At 35.8% G+C, this 24,311-nt stretch overlaps 1 protein-coding gene across 2 annotated transcripts in view; it reads left to right on the top strand.

Moving 5' to 3' along the window:
* LOC141458465 (lachesin-like) overlaps nt 1–24,311 on the top strand; it is a 381,486-nt gene that overhangs the window by 128,414 nt on the left and 228,761 nt on the right. The window contains exon 1 of one of the 2 annotated variants that reach the window (XM_074136461.1): nt 1,435–1,742. The exons of the other annotated variant lie outside the window; for it this stretch is intronic. The gene's annotated coding sequence lies outside the window, so the exon portion shown is untranslated. Of the gene's footprint in view, nt 1–1,434; nt 1,743–24,311 lie in introns of those variants that run through there. 2 annotated transcript variants of the gene reach the window in all.

Raw genomic sequence — 24,311 nt, 5'->3', positions numbered from 1 at the left:
ACGTATTATTTTTTTGCCAAGAGGAAATACCCTGATTACAGTAATGTTTGAAATCTCTAAGGATTTCCAAGCTATCCCCACAGAATTCATCATTTTGAGAACTTTTAAGCTTGTGATCACACAATTTCAGTCTCAATTTTGGTGCTGTGATGGTAATGGAGATGATGTTTTAGTTGTTTTAATTGGATAAGAAACGTTAATTATATTTAATTATAAATACTTCTTAGAAACCAAATTTAACAGAACGCTAATGTTATTTTGTTAAATCATTAAATAACAACCGCTTATTCTAATTTGTACGATCGAATTTGTTTGTTCATTTAGTTTAAATTTAATTAATTATATTAGCAAGTGAAATATCAGTGTACTTTCTTCTTTCAAGTCTATTTAAGTACTATAAATCTAGAGTGAAAAACATTCTCGATTTTCTGCCTTTCATATAATTTTCTCTCGGTAAGTCTTGCAATAATTGTAATTCACGAATTAAACATAAAACTAAAAGTATTTTAGTATGTAAAAGTAATTAATGGGAATTGTAATTAGAAGTTTCTTACTGAGGTTTCACGTAAAAATTTCTTGTAAAATCTTCGATGTTAAATCATACATAGGCGGGAAATGGCTAAGGGCTGCTAGACCTAAGATTATATTAGATTTAATCATTATAGAGGGGCGATCGGTTACCCATTCATTTGCTTAGTAATAATAATAATAATACTAATACTAATAATAATAATAGTTATAGTAACAGTAGTAATAATATAATAATAATGATAATAATAATAATAGTTATAGTAACAGTAGTAATAATATAATAATAATGATAATAATAATAATAGTTATAGTAACAGTAGTAATAATATAATAATAATGATAATAATAATAATAGTTATAGTAACAGTAGTAATAATATAATGATAATAATAATAATGTACAAATCTTAAAAGTGAAATTTTCTTCTAAAAAAGGTTCGCCAAATGATTATATTGCTAATAGATACATCTAATTATTAATTATTTGTAATTCTCTTATGCCATATGCAAAACATATTCACACCTACATATCTTAATTAGAACTATTGAATTGATATTAATATGCTTATTCATTAAACGTAGCCTAAAGGCTAAATAACTAATTATAACAGGTGGTTCACTGGAATCAATTAGTTCTACGAAACATCACCACATGGATGTAGACAGGACTCAGACATAAGAACACGTACAGACAAATGGTACCTTGAATGAAAGTACAGCTGTTCGCAAGTACCTTGACTTTAGCTGCAGTTTCTGTACAATTCAGCTTGTTGGCTGTCATACTAGTTTACTTGACACTATGGCGCCTTCTAGCGGAGAGAATGGAAGGTTATCTCAATCACTTCCCCTCTATAGGTCGTTCTTCTCCCACTCTGAACGTAGCCACGCGAGACATTTCAATCGCGTCTCAGTCGCTGCCATCTTTACCTTGTAGACTGTCAGTTAATGTCTCCCAATCACCTGTCACGTTAATTACTACTTTATTAAGTTATATTAGTGCATTAACTATTCTCATATTTATTGAAACATACGTAATCAACTTGGTGCAACGTCACAAATCACAAATCTGAGAGATCACCTGGTGAAAGGCACATGAACTTACTGTTGAAACAGTATTGTGACTGCATCAGTAACCTTAACGAACTCATCGATTAGAATGAATGGAGTAGGACAGTGTTTCCCAACCTTTTTCGGCTCGCCTACCACTTGGTAGTAAGTACATCATGCTAAATTGTATCACTTCATAAAAATGATTGTATCTCGTGCAAATTTGTTATTCCGAGTGTGTTATTTTATTATTATTATCTTTATTTGTATAGAGATACAATGTATCTGTTACAAAGGAGTTAATGTTCACTTTAAAAACTTTGTAAAGAGTAAGATCTTAGTTTTAAAACTTGTTTTAAATACTTATAATTAAAAATTGAATACATATTTTTCTCTTCAAAATTATTAATTAATTTACAAAGTTCTTTAGGATTGTTATATTTGTTTATATGGAGTGGGATACTAAAACTTTCATAGAAACTTTTCTATGATTTTTTTATGATTTAATTTTTTTTTTATGTCCGCCATTGATTATTTTTGGCGTACCACCAACCAGCAACTTTGCGTACCACAGGTTGGGAAACGCTGGAGTAGTTAGAGATAAAATAATAAACTTTTACATCTATTGATAGAAATATGATTTCCACCTAGGATTAATATTAGGAAACCATACACCACATCAGTCCCAAGAGGGGTAGTGCCCATTTGGTTTAGTGTCTTGAGAATTATTAAAGTAATCGCCTATTTGTTAAGGCAGGGCTTAACGTTCAACTATCAATTCAATTAGGTGTTGTGGACAAAGGCGAAGCTCATACTTCACTGTCAACAATTTTTTTCTAACAAATAAAAAGTAGTCATACGCGGAATTCGAACCGGTGATCTCCAACACACAAAGCCACGTTCTTGACCACTAGACCAACACCCTCCCCTTGAGAATTATACAGTTGAAACTGAAATTAGAAAATTTATGAGACTCAATATCTTTTCTTTCTTTACTTTGACCAGATTTTCGTTACACCAGTTGCAAACAAATGGCTTTTATATATAATACAGCTTAATTTGCAATATCCTTTTACGTGGATACCTTCTTAAAAACGATTTTGCATCATGGAATAAGATGATATGAAGAGATTTTTTTTTATCGCAGTTTTATTTGGAGAAAACTGTCGATATTACGAGAGAATAATGTATCGGTTGTACTTAGCGAATGGCCCCCAGGGGCTAGTTGGTACGTATAGCCAGTTTTATGCCGCCTCTTTACAACCCAACATCATGGCTCATTTTTCTATTGAAGGTCCCACATTCTCGGTGAGTTGTTACTCACTAGCTGACGGCGTGGGGGGGGGGGGTAAAGTTGAAAAGTGATGTAGTGCTGCGGGAAGAGCTAGATGAATTGGAACAGACGGGGAAGTGGAGGCAATGGTTTTGAAGCTTGACCATCAATATACCGTCCCAGCCACTCTGACACCGGCTCTATTAAACTTGTATCAACATACACAAACACTGGCCCGTAAGCCGGCTAAGAGTGGTGATTGATGATGACGTCATACAGGTTAATAAAGAGGCTAGGGCACCCAGTGACATATCTAGATTCAATATACTACCTACTAACTCCGCCCTAACCCCAGTTTGCTTTATATCGGCTCTGCAAGCTTTCTTTCTCGGCCAACCCTGGCAGTCCTTATTTCTTCTTCTTATTTTCTTAAACCTGCCATATTCCTTCCACTCTTTCTCTACTCCTTTCAGCATTCTTCTTTTTTGACTCTATCAACGTTATCCTCTTTTAACAAAACATATCACTTCCTAACTCACTTCTTTATCATAACTTAATCCTCTATCTATTTTTCAAAGCTTTCACACCACCTTTTTATCCTACTTACTTCCTTCTCACATAGCCCGTTACTCACTTGTACTCACTTTCCTTATAGATAAAATTTCCAGCCTTAATTGTGATAATCTATCTGAACTCTAAATAAATGGGGATTTTACCTATATCTAAGGGAATTCATTTTTGATTATACAGTTATGTCCCTTCACTTTGAAGGTAAAGCACAAGTCACACATACACAGCTGCTTTTGGAAGGGGTTGGAAGCTTTTTTGAATAGGTGACAAAAGTGTTCTGCAAATTCTTTCGTTAAAGACAGAACTGTCGCATCACCGAATAGTGAGCTGTGAGAAGCTCCTAGAAAGATAAAATCCTATGAACCAGCAGCTAGAATCGAACCTGGGATCTTCGCATTGGAATCCAGTGTACTAACCACTTAGTTTATATTGCAAATTTAAATTGTAAATCTTACAACACTATTTTCAAACCTATGTGGACTTACTGACTAGAGCTGTGGGGTTCAGCCAAAGCTACAGACATACGGACTGTACAGACATTTCAGTCATAAGTACTCCGACAGATAGCTGACACTCCTTTCTACGGTGACTAACCTCACTCTTTACCCCGACCTCCACATTCCCTTCATAGACCAACTCGCCAAGGCTAAATATCAAAAATTCCACACTACTCTCTCGACTAGCTCAAATCCTCTTGTACTGTCTCTCGCTTTCTCTGACATCCCTAATACTCCTCGCCGACTGAATCGCCAGTTGCCCCGCGACTTCCTTACAGTCTGAAGACCTAAACGCCATTATTCTCCTATCTCTCCTCTCTCCTCCACACACTCACCTCTCTCCTATAGAGAGTGCTACTGCTGGGTAGTTTCTCTCCTCCTGTTCTCCTCCCGCACCAGTTCATCATATTCTCTCCTCACATTCTCCTCTCTCCTATAGAGAGTGCTACCGCTGGGTAGTTTCTCTCCTCCCGCACCAGTTCATCATATTCTCTCCTCACATTCTCCTCTCTCCTATAGAGAGTGCTACCGCTGGGTAGTTTCTCTCCTCCTGTTCTCCTCCCGCACCAGTTCATCATATTCTCTCCTCACATTCTCCTCTCTTCTATAGAGAGTGCTACCGCTGGGTAGTTTCTCTCCTCCCGCACCAGTTCATCGCTCTCTCCATATTTACTTATTGTATACAATGTATACAATAAGTAAATTACAAAATAAATTAAAAAAAAAAAATTATAAATCTACATACTGGTAGTACATTAACTTTAAATAAAATTGTTGACCAAAATTTTATGGCATCCCCTCTTATTTACGTAAGCAAAACATTAAATTTCTACTTACACAAGTTTTGGTTTTTGTGGTTACGATGGTTACTCACCCACTCAAAGACCAATTTGTAAAAACCAATTTGTTCAAACTCAAGAAACCACAAATAGGATATTTCAGGAAAAATTTCTTGAAAGAAAATAAAAAAAAGAGAGAAAGTAAAAATTGGTTAAAAAATCGATTTTAAAAGAAACTGGTTAAGAAATCGATTTTAAAAAGTTATTACTCACTATCAACTCGAAGTGTAAAAAATGTAAAATCTAAGTTTAAATTTTGTATTAACGCAATGTTATCGTAAAAACAAGTTTTCTGATCTTAATACCATTTTGTTATGAACTTAATAACGATGTTGAGGATTTTACAGTAAACTTTATTTTTACGGAAAATATACGATAGTTTATATATTTTTCTTTAAAGATTAAGTAACTGGAAACAGCTTGCAATTTTGGATGTCCATAATGTAGCATTTTCGCAAAGTAAATCAGGAAGTACAAACAACAGCAGAAAAACCTGGATTTTGGATGAAATTGGACGTGTGTTGAACAATCTACTAGTTATTTGAATACGAATTCTGCCTAGGCTCGGCTCTTGAATTGAAAAATCACTATCAAACAATGTTTAACGTGATTTACCTTCTTCTACTATGATTTTTATTGCTTCAAAGTTGATTTTATTCGTGAACTTTTTGTTTTAATTTTTGTATAATAATTTTTTTAATTTTTATCTTCAAGAGGTTCCGAGATTCATTCTTTTTTAGGCTACGCATAACTTTGCAAATTATTATCTAATATCTCCCGAATTGCAGGCGAATGCCAGAAAGGCAGACGATATCGCGTTCCCTCTGATTGCAAGAAAACATGATGCGACTCAATGAAACGTTAATTGGTTGTAATCTCCTTCCATTATAATTGAGTTCTATTAAGATTCTGTCACGAACTCGAAGAAGATATTCAAAGAATCGGACTAGTCGGTACTCTCAAGCCTTCCCAACGTATCACCATTTCACCTCTTGAAGTGTCTTTCCAATTACAGTGAACAAAGCGCGCCTTCAAACATGCTCTTAGGAGAGAAACATAGGAATTGGGTGTCTTAGATTGAATTGTTTCTCATTGCAGGTTTTACATGTCATTTCAGTAGCCTTCTGGTTCCCCAAAATTTAACGATATTCAAGAAAAATCTATCTCTGTACCTTCATTCAATGCCCAGGAGTTGCTTTCTTTAAATTCAAAAGGACAGTTACTTACGAAGTTTCTATTATCTCATAACAGAATGAAACAATGAGTCCTCAGGAAGAGGACTACTTCGTTCGAATTTTTCTTAAGAAGGCTACGCCTTGAAAAAAGTAAGACATTAGCCTTATCTTAAGAAAAATTCGCTGTTCCAATCAGGAAATTGTGAGAACCTTCAACTATCCAAATACAGTAACTTTGGATGAATGGCTTGCATTCGTCTTCACAAGAGCACCTGACTGTAAATAGGCCATTTTAATATTCCTCAAAGGCTTTTTTTAGTAATTGAAAAACTGAGGCCTCCAGAGACAGGTCAGTTGGTTCCAACGAAGAACTTGAGTCTCTATTGGGTCTCTTAATGTCACTGCAATCGATACTAGGATTGTGTCCTCTTCTGTTTTGTCCTGCCATTCTCATATACTCACATATCCTTTGGAAAAAGAAAGGATTCCCTTTCACATCCTTTCCACTTAGCTCGTCTATCAATTTCGGTTTAAAATTTCAGTGTTATTTCGAAATTTTTTATTACTTCTGTAAAGCTCATTTTAATTTCGATAAAATTTGTCTTGCCACTTCCGCTTTCGTCCAAATCTTCTTATATTTTGTTAAATATCTTCTAAACTTTCAGTTGGTAAGCAATGCTTTTGATTCTGAATCATTTGGTTGGAAGTTTTGCAATCATACTTTAAAAAACTGTTTTAGAGACTTGTTAGCTGAAATTTAAATTATCCTGTTATTCAGTGTTAATCTAATGGTGTTTCATCTGTTGTTCACACATTTTGAAGATTATTAAACAAAATATATATACGTAGTAAGAACTGGTAGATTCCAGCATCCGTCCAAGCTCTCTAAATGTTATGAAACCACTACAGCATAAATTTAATACTTTTTGTAACGGGATTACATCCGTTTTAGTGTCCTTATATATCACTGTATCAGAATACTTAAATAAGTTCTCTGACTAAATTTAAATATTAATCTACAACGCCTAACAAAGTATTTCTTTACTAAACCAATATTAACGTTCCGAGGCCGTAAATTTTGATTTTCTATAGCAGATTTTGAGTAATTTATAAATAGAATATTCTGCTTAATACAATCTAGAGTTAGTGAATGAGATGTTTGGTTTAATCCCAAGATTCATTGAATTATTTTTTTTTGCTTTTACAATGATTTCGCTTGTATTGTTTCATTTAAGGACTTTTGTTGGAGTTAAGAATTTTGCTGCAGCATTTTGGAGTTTACTGGTATAAGTTTCCCTAACTTTTAAGCTTTTTTTCTGTTTTTCTCAAAAGTAATGAGCATTGCAAGCCTATTTTTTTTTGTGGACTTAAACGTGGGAGCAGTTTCCTGAATTATCTTCTTAGAATGTGGTAATACAAAAGAATATTATTAGTTCTTTACATTAGACGGGCATCTGATCTCATAGACATGCAGATTCTTTTATCTATTATCCTATCTGAATTTGGGGATTAAGATTCATTTGTGCGGTGTACTTCCAAATAAAAACATTTAGGAAGAAATTGTGTTCACGAATTGTGTTGATCTTCAAAGAGATTTAAACTTTGTCCCGCAACGCATGCTTTAATCGTACTGGGCACCATTATGAAAATACGAGGAGAGAAGTGTTTAAAGTAATGTATTCCATGCACTGAATACTGAGGCAAATGCCATTGCATTATCAGTGTGGCAAAGTATGTGAAAGTCTTGGGTAGACTGAAGTGCATAATTAGGGATGATTAGATGTAGTTAGAGATTTGCATGGATTTGCACACATATTTTGTTTTGGAAATAGTTGCATAAATCTAATTGCATCAACTACTTCTACAGGCTTTATGTTTGTTGATTGGAGTGTTGTACATTACTTTCCTCATTGTTGATTGTTTATTAGGCTGAAAAACTTGCAGCAATGCTGAAGAGATGGATCTTATAGGGACGCCCAGCACAAAAGAAATAAAAGGTTAGCCACCTGCAATTTCAGGCATCAAGTATCGTGCGTATTTGTCATTATCATGATTAAAAACGTTTTTTCTAATTTTTTAGATAAACTTTAAATTTATTTAACAACTTTAAAGGAATAGAGTTATGATTTTTAAGTAGATTAAGGTTGAGGAGAATGGATAGGACAGGGTGGTTTTATAGTAAACAGTTTATGGATGGAGTCATTAAACCCTTGAAACGTTTTAGTAAACTCAGCAGACATTGCCTATTACCAGCGGTTAACGTAGAGGGTGAGATCTGATAACCCCTTTACAAAAGGTCTCTGTCGTTTTATCCCTTCCAAGTTACCGTCCTATTTCTCTAGCGTATACACACAAACTTGCCCTCCCTTCTGCTTCCAAAATGAATACATTAACAAAACCCAACAATTTATTTATTAAAGTAGAGAACTGTTCTCTGGTAACTGTTTACATAAAATTTTGCGAGAGCTTTATCTTCTAATAACAATTCTCTAACAATATTACTGCATTACTTAGGGGTCATTCTTTCTTTATAAATGCCTGATATACTAAATGACCAGCAGTAAAAGCTGTAAGAACTACAGATTTAACTATGTTTTACTAGAAGTTTCTAATTAGGTAACTCTCCTACTTTTAGTTTATTATTAAAATACAGTCGAATCTCTCAATAACGGACACTGGCGGGGGAAAGCAAAGTGGCCGCTGTTTGGAGGTGGCCGTTAGAAGGAGGTAGGCAAGTTTCATAATGAAAAATTATGGGTTTTTTTTCCAAACATCTATTTAAAAATTGTTTATTATTAATAGATTTAAAAACGTACATAATTGCATAATTATTGCAGCTATATGATATGCATCAAGTTTTTCTTAATTATCCAAAAAATTTATCAAAAAAACTACATATTATTGACTTAATTAATAATTTTTATAATAATCATCACATTTATTTGTAACAATAATAATTTAAGGTAAAATTATCATCATACTATCATCTATTATTAGAAAAATAGAACAAACCTTTCGGCAAGTTGACGATGGCTCGATTTGGTTTTTGCAAAATCTTCCAACACATTTATTTTCTCTTCTTTTCGTTTGAGAGACATATCGGAAAAAATAATATTGTTCGTCCAAAGTTATATTGAAAAATGATTAAAATGGTACAAGATGTATGGAGCTTATATAGGAAACTTTAGGAAAAACCAGAAAAAAAGAAAAACTTGAGAGGGGATAATTCTTTTTATCAACGCTTCGAACTTTTAATAATAAGGTGGTCGTTGGTGGGAGGTGAAACATTGAATCCGTTTCCCAAAATCAATGTCCGTGGTCGCTATGTAGAGTGACCGTTAGACGGAGGTTCTTTTAAATAGAAAGTGTATAGGGGTAAAACGGTAAAATCCAAAAACTGTCCGTAAATAGAGGTGGTCGCTAGTGAGAGTGCCCTTTATGGGAGGTTCCACGTTGGTTACAAAAATCTACTCGATTTAAGGAAATAGTCGCGTTGGAAACAATTTAGGCGTTTTGCGTTATTATCTCTGCATTCTGCTAAAATCAGTGTCACTAATTTACAAAATATAAATCATTTCTCATAGTTTGAATCCTAGATTCAATTTTTGTGATCACCATGTTTTTGTTATAAGGAATTAGGCAAATGATTCTGCTTCATAAATGACCATTCTAAAATATTACAGTTTAATTACAGCCAAAATAACTTTATACTCATTTTATAAAATTGTGTTTCTCCTTTTCTTTTTTGTTTTTTGTTAAAAAAAAAAAAATTACATTTGCTATTTTTGTAAATGTTTTGATTCTCTAAATCTTTTATTTCTTTTTTAGGTTTTGATCTTTGCTAAGTATTTTTTTGGTTTGTTTTTAAAGAATTACGAAGATTAAAAGCAAGAACTCCTTTTAATATTCTTTTACCTCCTTTTCCTTTCGTATTTCATTAAAAGATTAAAAATGATATGCAAAGGAGAAGAAAGTCAATGCCGAAAAGAACAATACCTTGATGAATTTTACCATGTTAATTTTTTTCTCAGTTCAAATTATGCATAAAATATTTTTATTAATAAATAAATTATAATACAAAAATCCTTCAAGTTAATTTTAATGATTTTTGTTTTTAATAATGCATAATATTTGGTTGTTTTTGTTTGAAATTAGTAATTTGTCTTAATTAAAATTTCCTTTATTAATAATTTTGTTTTACCTTAAAATTTTTGAAAAACAATTTCAGAAATCATGAAGGATTCTTTTTGCGTGAATTTTGAGAAAAAAGAGTTTTTCCGCAGATAGTTTACAGCATTGTAGTGATGTAAGTAGTGGCTGTAGTTATTTAAACACTGAATTTAAGGTTAGGGCGTAGCCACCGGATCGATAAGATATTGAATAAGTAATTATGAAAACCTTCGCTACCTTTTTTTGGCCCACTGTTTGCCCATAACCCCGTAATGTACAAAATATTAGCTATATTTATCATCTTATATCTTCATTAATATCAAGATGGTTTTACATAGCGCTTGTTCAGAAGGTATTGTTAAGGGCCCCAAATGAATCAGTAGACAACTGCTTCAGATTTATTGACTTCATTGCCTTTAATTCTACGACCAAGATCGTTCACAAGCTTTCCAGACTCCTTAAAAATGCATCTTGATAACGACTCTCAGTGACGTTGTGATATTTTTGCGGAGAAGTGCCATTAGACCGTTGCCAAATTCGAGAGCATACGAGGGTCGTTTGAAAAGTCCATGCAAAAATAAAAACTACTTAGATTTTTGGGGTAAACCTTTTTTATTTTTCAACATAGTCTCCTTTTAGGCTTATACACTTCGTCCAACGCTGCTCTAGTTTGTTGATCTCTTCCGAATAATAGGATTTGTCCAAGTCTGTAAAATAGCTATTCGTTTCTGCAATCACCTCCTCGTTTGAATAAAATCTTTTTCCCGCCAGCCATTTCTTCATATTGGGAAACAAATAGTAGTCCGAGGGAGCCAAGTCTGGAGAATAGGGGGGATGTGAAACGAGTTGGAACCCTATTTCCATTAATTTTGCGACCACAACTGCTGAGGTGTGAGCTGGTGCGTTGTCGTGATGGAAAAGGACTTTTTTGTGGGTCAATCGTGGGCGTTTTTCTTGCAGCTCGGTTTTCAAACGGTCCAATAACGATGAATAATATGCACCTGTATTAGTTTTACCCTTTTCCAGATAGTCGATGAGGATTATTCCTTGCGAATCCCAAAAGACAGTCGCCATAATCTTTCCGGCCGAAGGAACGGTCTTCGCCTTTTTTGGCGCAGATTCCACCTTGGTAACCCATTGTTTAGATTGTTCTTTGGTCTCAGGAGTGTAGTGATGTATCCATGTTTCATCCACAGTGACGAAACGACGCTTAAAGTCCTGCGGATTCTTCTGGAACAGCTGCAAACCGTCCTTGCAACACTTCACACGATTTCGTTTTTGGTCAAGCGTGAGCAATCGCGGCACCCATCTTGCGGATAGCTTTGTCATGTCCAAATGTTGATGCAAAATATTATGTACCCGTTCCTTCGAGATGCCCACAGCACTAGCAATCTCACGCACCTTCACTCTTCTGTCATCCATCACCATATCATGGATTTTATCAATGACTTCTGGAGTAGTAACCTCAACAGGGCGTCCAGAACGTTCAGCTTCACTTGTGCCCATATGGCCACTCCGAAAATTTTGAAACCACTTATAAACTGTTCTAATCGAAGGTGCAGAGTCACCATAATGTTTATCAAGCTTCTCTTTAGTCTCCTGAGGCGTTTTGCCTTTCATAAAGTAGTGTTTAATCAACACACGAAATTCTTTTTCGTCCATTTTTTGAAAATCACTCGACTTCCTCGATTCAAACGAATGCCAAACACAAAGAAATAGACCGATCTGGCTGAAACTTGGTGTGTGTTCTTCCAAGAGATGCTACTAACTAAACATAACCTCGATACGCGCCAGTAGTGCTATCTCTCTGACTTTGCACGGACTTTTCAAACGACCCTCGTATATCCATCTTCGGTTTTCAATTCCCTTTAATCCTATCTAATGTTTTTTTTGTTTTTTTTTTAATGGTTATTCACTTATTTCTCTTCTATTTAGGTACAAGTTTGTGCATTATAGATAGAAGGTAAGTTTTGACAGCATACAAAAATGTACAGAATTTCATTCATCAATAGAACTAGGGTTGATCCTCAAAAAACTGCGCGACAAATCGTAACGTTTAAGAACCACCTAACTTTCAAAATTATACAATGAAATTAATAATAATAATAATAATAATAGCCTCTCATTTTCGTGAATATAGTTCCTGGCTTTTTAATCTCATTACGATTCCTTAACATAGAAAACATAAAACCTAATTGAATCCATGATTCTAATTTGGCAAATTAACCCTCATTGAACTATAGTTTTTTTTTTTTAATCATTTATTTAGTTACAATCAACGCATTTTGCGTTATAAGCAACAATGATAACAATAAATAACATACACATATCAAAGTGGAGAAGTTACCCAGCGGTAACACTCCAATAACATTCTACATTCTACTGACTCTCTTCATCAGAGAGGAGATCGCGAGGCCACTATCTTTTAAGACCTCTGGAAGTGTTGTCTGGGAAATGTTCTAGAAGATAGATGTTGTACAAGTGGATTGTGATGTGTTTGAATGTTAAGATGGAATTTTCTGTAAAGTGTTTTTGCAACTTGTGTTGCACGAAAGGAATGTTCAAGTCTGTGTGAATGGTTTGATTGGTGACGTAGAAAGGAGCGTTTACTATAGAGCGAAGAATTTTAGATTGCAAGGACTGGATCCTTTGCAGATTTGAGCGTTTGGTTGAACCCCACAGTTCGATGCCATAAGCCCAGACTGGCTTTAGTATACTTTACATATACGTATAAGTCTTTTGTTGCCTAGAGTGAGTTTTGATCTGTTGACGAGTAGTCTTTTCAGTTGTCGGAAGCGTCTGTTGAGTTCTGTTCTCTTAAGTCGAGTATGACTACGTTGACTACTGGTAAAGGAATAAGATTGTAAAAGACAGGAGGGAGAGTGATGCGTCGAAGAGTGAAGGTAATATTGAGATTTTGTTACGGTCAGTTTGATAGCCCATTTTTTTGAACCATTTTTCTAAGGAGGTGAGGTGAGACTGAAGGTTTCTATGAGCTATTATTGGATCTTTGTCAGTAGATAAGATGGCAGTATCGTCAGCTATAGAAAAAAGATAAAATTTTGTTTATCAATTAATAAGGCCATATACTGAATTGTGAATGGATTAATAAAAAAAACTCAGAGCTGGATTGTTTTCGGAACATTGCAGATCAAATTGCATATTATTGTTTCAAGCATTGCATCTTATTCGAACCATATCCATTCATAAACGAGGATAAAAAATAATTCTTAATTTGGAAAACCGATTTATGTTTTACACGATGAACCAGTCATACTGCTAATAATAGTTATTTACTTCTTGCTTTTCATTATATTTAAGGAATACGTATTTCCTTGGGAAATTCTATTTTTTTAAATTTGATAAGATCTTTTTTTTTACAAAGAGAAAATAATAGAGAAGAAAATGAATGAAAAACATTTGTTAAAACAATAAATCTGTGTAGAATGCCAGCATCCGTCAGAAGTGATGGCAGTTCATTTCACTCACTTTTCCCGTTTACCCCAGCATCCTTCTTGCCGCCTTCAACGAATCATCATTATTTCTTTATCTAATCCTCGCCTACCTTCTTCTTTCTACCTCTTTGTATACTGTGCACCGTTTCTTTCTATGGAAAACTTTGAAGTGGATGTGTATTAAAAGTCAAGCCGGAAGTAGTATTGTGCACAATAGAGTATGCTATGCCTTCAAGAATTCCTTCTTAATTTAGCCATTCGAGTTTATTGAAATTCTGTTCATTATACTTAGCTTAGGTTTTACTAAGGTTATACCCAGCGATTTGAGGTCTGTTAATTTGATCTTCAACCTAATTTATTGGCCTCCATCTTTTCCATTTTGGCTGTTGTTAGCCATTAATTGTACGGGCAATTAGTTCCTACCAGGTCAACTCAAGGCTGGTCTGGGACTGTCTGGGTGCCCTGAAGGAAATTAGTGACCAAAATAAGGTCTTTCTGGTTTGGGTACCTGGTCATTCAGGATAAAAAAGGAAACGAAGTGGCAGATTTATTGGCCCGGGAAGGCTCTGCGGGACACTTCGTTGGCCCGGAGCCCTGTTTTGGGGTTTCGAAGTGTGTCAAGACTGCGGCCATTAATTTGTGGGTGCAGAGTAGGTCTCAGGAGTGGTGGCTCGCCACCACTGGACAGAGACAGGCGAAGGAGTTCATCAGAGGCTATTCGCCGAGGCTGACTGCAGAAGTAATCCGTCAAGGCCGGGGGGGCTATAAGGATAATTGTAGGCTTATTAACTGGCCACTGCAGACTCAGGAAACACATGCATCGCATGGGCCTGGCAGATGACAGCCTTTGTAGGTTCTGCCAGGAAGAAGAGGAAACTGCCCTGCACGTGTTGTGTCAGTGTGAGGGGCTTGGTATGGCTAAGGATGTTACTTCTCGGGGAGGAAAAACCAAGGCCTGAGAGCTTTACCCAGGAGTCACTCTCCGGAATTAAGAGTCTAATTAAACGGACGGGTCTGGAGGGTGAGCTCTAAGGACGGGGAGCCACAATAGATCCAAAGGGGTCGCAGTGGCGTAGGCCTTGAGGCCGCCCTAATTTAATCTAAATCTAATCTAGCCATTAATTGTGCTCAATTTTCTAACAAGTACACTCTACAAAATAATTCACTCAGAAAATATTAATTTCTAATATTTTTTTTTGGGGGGGGGCTAACCATTTATTTATTGGATTATGTTCGCCAATGATACTGCAGCAGAGAGGTTTAGAGTACCTCAACCAACATAGTTTAGTAGGTAAATGTTCCCCTTTCTTACGTGTTCCGGGATCTTTGTTGCGATTGGATCTCCAGTGGAACATTAAAACGTCTTAATAATAAGCGATCAATCAGGATTTGGGAACTTAATTTCACCTCAGAAAAATATCTAAACAAGAATGCCAGATTAAGTAACACCATCCTGAGGACCTTTCATGTTCTACAAGGAAGCCAGTCTTTCTTTGAGGACCCTTAAAACGGATATTTTTTATTTGACACACTAACAATACTTCCTCTTATATACGAGTAATACGGCAGAATATAGCAAAAAATTAAGAAATCATTTATTCCCACAGAAAACAACCAAATTTTAGAATTTTACCAGATTTTGTAACCTTTAGAAAGAAAACCTCCCCTAGAATTTAGCATGCACTCTAAAATAATGCCAAAGAGCGATTAGTGCTCGCCCACATTGACTGCAAGGCAAAACATTAGGATTTAACATAATAATGGGCATCGCTTAATTGAGATTAAGCAAATTTATGCAAGCTTAGTCAGTTATTGATCGGATATTATCAACTGATTCTCCTAATTACACATAGTACACTATAGGACGTGTTTAATTGTGCATTCGAGATTTGGCCGGCGCGCTATTATTATTGAGGATATCAATGTCATTTTGTTATCTTCATCTCTATCTAAAATCCTACCATCGAATAGAAACAATTATCTTACAATTTGCATATCTTGTTTTCATCATAATTGAATCTTGTTAAAAAGTGTACTTCAATGAATTCAATTTCTTTTAAGTTTTATTTACTGTACAATGTAATTGTTAGATATTTCCTGTGCCTGAGATGAAATTTAACAAATTTTTGTTAAATTTAAATTGCGCATAACTCAAACTTCGACGAGTTGAGGTGAAAATCAATCATGGATGTAAAATAAAAAGACTGAATCAAACACTGTGTGGCTGAACAGCAGTACTAGCGAAGCAATCGAACATCCAGAAAACTGAATCCTTTTTTAAATCCTTATTCGCATTATCCATACACGAAATTGTGTTTCCATTTTAATTCTGAACAAAGACTTTACAATATCCTTTTTGTTATGTCTAATCTATTATATTCTTGTCTTCTTAAATTTCCCAATTACTTTGCAACTACCTAATAGCCTTCATTTTGTGATTATTTAATCATAATACGTATGTTGTAGCTCACAGTACATAACACTTGTCCCCTGCTGTTGCTGGCGCCAGAGGCCAGAGGAAATAGAACAAGGGAGTTTTTCAAATATTTGGTAGCTTGGAGGATTAAGAAGCAGTAAAGACGGAGATAAAAGAAATGATTAGAGCAGCAGGGAGATGATTCAACTGTTTAAGAGAATCATAAAATGATTTCCTAAGATGATGATGACAAAATGACAATCTGTAGAGACCTAGAAATCTATAGAAAGCAGGTCAGACAGCAACAGATCATAGAGATGCGTTTCCAGAGGAAAAAAAAACCCAGCAAATAATAATAATATAAGAGAGAGGATTTGAAACATTAAATAGAGTTTGGATGTCAAAGCATTTGAGTTGGAGAGACTGGGTTAAAGTGATTTGGCCATGCGTCCAGCAAGAGTAGCGAAAAAAAGGCGCAAGAAAGTTATAAACATTGAAGATTAATGGTCAAACACGTATAGGGAAGTCCAAGAAGGAGATTGAAAGTTGGGCTGCAGGATACGTTCAGAGCAAGGAGGATGAGGGTGTTGTAAGGATGGAGCTGGCTCGGCAAGGCATTATCAGAGCGAACTCTCACAACTCTCCAGGATGTAGATGAGGGCGTAAATTGTGAAGAAGAAGGGAAATCTTCAGCCTTTCTGTACCTTGGTCAGAAATCAATAAAGATCCGTATGTTCGTACCCATTTTTGTAGATCTTTTATTAATACATTTCCCTAAGTAAATTGTTTTGAAAAGAATTTATGGGAGAATGAGGCAACTCTCTAGAAGTGGCATTTAACCGTAATGGACCTCTTAATTACCTTTATAAAATGTTAGTAAGAATTCTATTCAATTTACTGCATTCAGTAAGTCCAGCAAATACAAAGTGATTTAAAAATGATAAAAAATGGTGCACAACTACATTCTAATAACGAGTAAAATTACTAATAGTCTAATTTCCCTGAAGTTAAGCCAGAACTCCTGCAGAAAACATTTAAAAGAAAATAATAATAAAATGAAAATCATTACGAGGGTGGTTTGAAAAGTCCGTGCAAAGTCAGAGAGATAGCACTACTGGCGCGTATCGAGGTTATGTTTAGTTAGTAGCATCTCTTGGAAGAACACACACCAAGTTTCAGCCAGATCGGTCTATTTCTTTGTGTTTGGCATTCGTTTGAATCGAGGAAGTCGAGTGATTTTCAAAAAATGGACGAAAAAGAATTTCGTGTGTTGATTAAACACTACTTTATGAAAGGCAAAACGCCTCAGGAGACTAAAGAGAAGCTTGATAAACATTATGGTGACTCTGCACCTTCGATTAGAACAGTTTATAAGTGGTTTCAAAATTTTCGGAGTGGCCATATGGGCACAAGTGACGCTGAACGTTCTGGACGCTCTGTTGAGGTTACTACTCCAGAAATCATTGATAAAATCCATGATATGGTGATGGATGACAGAAGAGTGAAGGTGCGTGAGATTGCTAGTGCTGTGGGCATCTCGAATGAACGGGTACATAATATTTTGCATCAACATTTGGACATGACAAAGCTATCCGCAAGATGGGTGCCGCGATTGCTCACGCTTGACCAAAAACGAAATCGTGTGAAGTGTTGCAAGGACGGTTTGCAGCTGTTGCAGAAGAATCCGCAGGACTTTAAGCGTCGTTTCGTCACTGTGGATGAAACATGGATACATCACTACACTCCTGAGACCAAAGAACAATCTAAACAATGGGTTACCAAGGGGGAATCTGCGCCAAAAAAGGCGAAAACCGTTCCTTCGGCCGGAAAGATTATGACGACTGTCTTTTGGGATTCGCAAGGAATAATCCTCATCGACTATCTGGAAAAGGGTAAAACTATTACAGGTGCATATTATTCATCGTTATTGGACGTTTGAAAACCGAGATGCAAGAAAAACGCCCACGATTGGCCCACAAAAAAGTCCTTTTCCATCACGACAACGCACCAGCTCACACCTCAGCAGTTGTGGTCGCAAAATTAATGGAAATAGGGTTCCAACTCGTTTCACATCCCCCCTATTCTCCAGATTTGGCTCCCTCGGACTACTATTTGTTCCTCAATATGAAGAAATGGCTGGCGGGAAAAAGATTTTATTCAAACGAGGAAGTGATTGCAGAAACGAATGGCTATTTTTCAGACTTGGACAAATCCTATTATTCGGAAGGGATCAACACACTGGAGCAGCGTTGGACGAAGTGTATAAGCCTAAAAGGAGACTATGTTGAAAAATAAAAAAGGTTTACCCCAAAAAATTAAGTAGTTTTTATTTTTGCACGGACTTTTCAAACGACCCTCGTATAATAATAAAGAAAACAAATCCAAAACTAAACTTTTCAAAAATCGAAAGTTATTAATAAATTTCCTATTTGCACATAAAAAAGAAAAAAGAATTGGTCGAATTACTAAAAGAATCTGACAACAGATATTCTTCATCTAGGGTGAAAGAGATTAAGCGAAAGCAAACTTAATTTTGACGTTATAAACAGAATATACTCGGTACTTTTTAAATTAAATTTTGCTTCGAAAAATAATATGCAAATACATAAGTAATAGGACGGCAAGGGAAGGGATTAGCTATGAGGTTAGCATACTGGACTCCCACGCGGAGGTCCCGGGTTCGAATCCAGCAGCTGACCCTTAGATTTTCTCTTCCTAGGAGCTTCTTACAGCTCACTGTCCGGTGATAGACAGTGTTGTCTGTAACGAGAGAACACTGTCCGGAGGCCGGCAGTGCACTGGAAAAAGCTCCGGGCGCTAATAACCTTGGATGTTGACGCGCCTTAAATCATTAAAAAAAAAAAAAAAAAAAAAAAAAAAAATAGGACGGCATATGCCATGCCTTCGGTACTTATTGAAAGAAAGGAAACTTTTGTTTCAAATAAAGTATTATTATTTTTTTAAATGATTTAAGGCGCGTCAACATCTAAGATTATTGGCACCCGGAGCTTTTTTCAGTGCACTGTCCATCACCGGAAAGTGAGCTGTAAGAAGCTCCTAGGAAGAGAATATCTAGGGTATAATTGCAAAAGCAGCACTACAAAAATGGCAGATAGATTACAGTAATGGTAATAAAGGGAGATTCTATAAAACCATGGCATAGATCAGTTACCTAGACAACCATGGTTTAAGGGAACTGTCACTAATAAATGGGTTGTTACCGACAATAAGCAGGCTGAGAGCGAACCACACGGTGTGCGGATCGTATCTTCACAGGATCAACAAAAGATCCTCTCTCCTCTTTGCGTAGATTGCAATGAGGAGGAGGATTTTGAAACATATAATAATGATATGTCCACGTTATGTGGTAGAAATGAAACGAATGTCTGACGACTTATACAGGGTATTTAGATGCACCATTTCGCTAAGAAGACATAATATTCTCCACCAACATCTATGTGCTTAAATCTCGTATAGCAGAGCTAGCAAAGAAATATGAATGTATTTAAAAATTTTAGCCGATTAGAATGAATGGAAGAAAATGATTAGAGAAGGATTACGTGATTTTAATTTAGGATAAGCTATAAGGATAGCAGGAATATGGAGTACTGATCCATCCATTAGTTGTATATAGTAGAGGGATGAATGTGCGAAGCGAATGTATTTATAAGTAAGAATGGAGAGTGATATTCTAGCTGGCAAAAAAAAATAGGCACACATTAGAAGGGTGATTCACTTTATTGTACACCCAAGAGAATGCAAGTGAACAGACTATTAAATAATAATTATTACCCCATTGCATCGCAAAATTATTACATTTGTTAATAAGCTGTGTTAACAATGTGTGTGGATGATTGAATTCCATTAATTTATTTCCAAATGTCCTATGAAAAGAGGCGATTCAAACATAATGTACATTACAATTCAATGTATAGATAGATAGACTCAATTTTTTTGTAACTCTATAAGAATAGTGTCGCCTTTTGAAGTTAAGTATATAAACTGCTCCACAAAAAAAGTGGCGCACTTTGAAAAAAGCGTTTATTTTTTGTTTTATCACATTTTGGGCAAAGATAATTATTTTCATAAACTGTCAGGGAACAATTAATCGAATCAAGGTCCTAAGTTTCACGTAAATAGAGAAGCAATTCCTCGTTTAATCCCCTTCGGTCTTTTTGTGTAAACAACAACATGAACTTTACCTCAACAGTAAATAAATTTATTGACCTCTACAGTTACGTTTCGACTTTTTTCAAGCTGAAAGCATTGCAAACTCTCAATTACAGCAGGGCAAGTGGCCCGTATTATTGCATTAGTTGAGGATGGACGGAGTCAGCGGTACGCAGCTCGAACGTTAGGGTTGCCTGAGACCACCGTCCGTAGAGCCATCCATTGTTACCAGGAGACAGGCCTCTGCACTCGCAGACAAGGTTCGGGTCGACCAAGAGCCACAGAAGCACTTGATGACCGATTTATCAGAATTCACACTCTAAGAAATCGTACATCAACTGCTTCTGAAACAGCTCAAACACTGCTTACTGTTCGTGGAGTTTCACTCAGTGCCGAAACCATATGAAGAAGGTTTGCTGAAATGAATTTACGCTCTAGGAAGCAAGCCACGGGACCATTGCTCACCGTAGACCATCGGAGAGCCCGTCTAGAGTTCGCTAGGGAACACCGCAACAGGTCTGAGAACGATTGGAGAAACGTTCTCTTTTCAGACGAGTCCAGTTTTACTCTCTACGCACCTGATGGGAGGCGACGAGGTTACCGAAGGCCTGGGGAGCGCTACGCTCCGTGCAATATTTCTGGTAGACTACCATTCGGAGGTGGTTCAGTGCTGGTGATGGCTGGGATTTCTATGGAGGCTAAGACTGAGCTCCACATGTTCAACAGGGCAATCTTGAATGCAGATTTGTATGTGAGGGAAATTTTGCAGCAATATGTGATACCCTATGCACCATTTATTGGGGAGAATTTTATTTTTATGCGAGATAATGCCCGACCACACACTGCCGCCTGTGTTGTTCAATATCTACAGGACACTAGCATTCGTGTTTTGAGGTGGCCAGCACGCAGCCCGCATTTAAATCCAATAGAACATCTTTGGGATGAGCTGGGTAGGCGATTAAGATGGAGAAATAATCCTCCCAGGAGCTTAGAAGAGTTGCGAGGTGCTCTGGTGGAGATATGAGTGGAATAAACACAAGATTTCGTGAGAAATTTAATAAGGAGTATGCCGAGGAGATCGGATGCAGTAATGCGAGCAATACACGTCACTAAAATTCTTTTTCTCTTTTTTAATCGGAAGAAATACATTTTTTTTTCAAACTCATTTTTTGCTGAGAAGTACTTTTTCGTTAAATTAAAGGTTTTCATTTCTGTTAGATCATTTTTTATTTTATTTTAGCCCTCCCGTAACTTTATACTTCTTATATTTGCTAACTAAAATAAAATGTAGAACAAAAAAGTTACAGAGAAATAAAAATAACGCATTTTTAAAGTGCGCCGCTTTTTTTGTGGAGCAGTGTATTATTATGAATTTTCTCCTTTGTGAGAATTCCAGGAAGTGGAAAAGGCTTTTCTCCTCCTTGAGGTTATTTTTACAAGGAAAGCATTTTAATGAATTAACGTTGTAGTTTCCAAAAATTGATTTTCGCATTACTTCTGTGTGAAGAAAATTTTAAATTGCGTTGATAATCATGTGAATGTTGGTAACAGATTTTGTTTTTCTCAAAAAATAAATAAATAAAATATATAAAATGGCGAAATAGACGTACAAAACTAAATTTTAATAATATGAAGTCCTTACTCATCATTAAAAACTTGTGGGAGATAATGTAAGCAGTGGAATACTGTGAGGAAGTTGATGAAATGACAGGGTTGGGGTAGGTACGGTTGAAGTTGAAGGAGAAGGAGCAGACAATGGTAAGAGACTGACTAGTCTGGTGAATTTATAGCGGAAATGAATGGACCAGAATGTCTCCTCAATTCTTGCAAAGACTGTATCTATACGCTCTCTAGAGCGTATAGAGTATTCAGATACAACCTGTAGCCAGAGGCCGTGTAAATGGGTCGTTTGCACTCAATCTCTTCCAGTGAGTAGAGGAAACCATGCATGTTGCACATTACCGTTGGTGGGTGTACGCTGTATGAGAGGCCATACAGAACAGTTGCCGATAGCAACCTTCACCATGGGTAGGAGTGCTCCATTATATCCGATTAAGATGCTGTATCAGTATTCAGGTCTCTACAAATCGTCCCGTCTTCATCATTTCTATTTATTAACATCGTAAACTGATAATAATAACTTCCTTATTAATTATTCATCATAAAAACTATATATAATTAGATAACCCCATTTTGAAATAATTAAATTAATCCTCATTTAGCTTTAAAAAACAAAACTTTGCTTAAAAAGCAAGTTCAAAAAAAGCCCATATTCATAATTTATCGTTATAATTACCAAAGAAAAAAATAAAATAAAAATCTTGACTATAAAATGCAAATGTGCTCAACCACTAACAAGAATTACTTCGCTAGGTTTGAATTTTTACGTTCATTTTTTATTAAATTAACTTCGTTTTTATAGTATTCGGTGCCTTTTTCAGTGCACTGCCAAATTCTGAACAGTGTTCTCTTTTTACAATATTACACTGTCCATCACTGTAGCATTACGTAGAGGAAATCTACCATGCATGTTGCACAATTCGAACCCGGAAAACTGAATGTTGTTTTAGAGTAAAGAAGGTTAGGCTGAGCAGGTTGAACTAGGAAGTACTTGCGGACAGAGTTGGGCACAACTAAAACAAACTTAGGGCTCAGAAGGCTGGATGGTGTTTCGAACTAGACTAGAAATGATCGTGTTAATCGCGATTGGAGGGCAGCTACAACTATTAGAGGCAGCCAGAAAGTAGTCTTTAAAAAACAGAGACCCACCATCTGCTGCAATTGTAGTTAACACATCTGTATGTCAGTAGTTAATTTTCAGTTTCTTTTTATGGTTGCATCCTTCGAAGGGTAAAAATATGTTCGCATAGGAACCAATCTGGTATTTACTTTTCCTGATATTCAGGTATTACCTAATGCTACCAAAAACTGTGGCTGTATCATGGACACGGCCGTGTGTTGTACGTTAATACGTTTACGTAAAGGGTTATATTTTTTATATAAAATATTTTTATTTATGTATTTAAGATGAAACAATGTGTCTTCATAATCGACGATCGAACACAGTCTATGCCTATACAGTCCGTTGTCGATGTAGACGCGATTTCATCATCCACTTGCATAATTTCAACCGGCCCCAGCTGCAGATGTACTGGACTGCTCGGCCGCATTCATTCTTTTACGTTCCCGACACAGCTTGACTCGGTCATATGGTGTTTTATTATTACCGATTGTTCTTGAGAAGCCCTTTCCAATCGTATACGATCTCTGTATTTGGTTTTGGCTTTTCGACGCGTATAGGCCGACATTATATATTTTTGATAATATTTTTTTATTCTAACTAATGTTTTATATACAATCGATAGATTGTGACGACAGCTGACGATTAAAACTTAAACGAACATCGTAGCTTCTCCGAGTCGAAAGTTGAACTAATTGCAAATCTCGTTACGCAGCAAAATGATCTCAAAATGGCGGCGCTTTCTCCTCCACCGCGCGCGATGCGTCACAGTCCTCGCTTATCGTAATAAATTCTTTGATCCTTTAGCTATCCAATAGTTTAATTTAATTTTGAATGTTGTAGACGATAGATTCGAAACTATAATGCCAAACTGTATCCCCCGATTTTGTTATCATTAGGTTTTTTGGATTGCCTCCATATGATAGCAAATTTAAAGACGTATTCATGTCAAAAATTTGTGAGATTTCATTCCTAAAAAGTAACTTTAATAATAAAGAAAAGTTAAAAGAAATGTTGTTAATCTTAATGTACATAGTAAGTAGAACCAAAAAAACTATATCACATTGGAGTTTCTGCTAATTTCCGTTTTTAAGTTCTGTTTCTACAGTTAGATTAACATCCATAGATCATTTTTAACAAATAGAAAATAAAACTTAATACTCAAGGGAGGAAATTAAAATTTGGTTATAGAACACTCAAATGACTGCCTATTTTTACAATTTTTACAATGTCGACAGAATTTACGTTGCAGTCAAAGAAGGGTCTTAGATGATTTTGCTTTTGTTTTTTTGGTTAAATTACCAAAAAATTGGTCACAATCGACATACTAGGTCTCTTAAAATCATCAGCAATGCTGTAATAAGGGCGGATGTGAGAAGTGGAATAAACTGAATTTTCAGTTCAATGAGGAAACAAGCCCTTCATGGTC

Source organism: Rhodnius prolixus, unplaced genomic scaffold (genome assembly GCF_049639745.1).
Source record: "Rhodnius prolixus isolate KJV_2025 unplaced genomic scaffold, Rpr scaffold_5, whole genome shotgun sequence".
Taxonomy (NCBI): domain Eukaryota; kingdom Metazoa; phylum Arthropoda; class Insecta; order Hemiptera; family Reduviidae; genus Rhodnius; species Rhodnius prolixus.
This window is presented reverse-complemented; position numbering and strand designations above follow the sequence as displayed.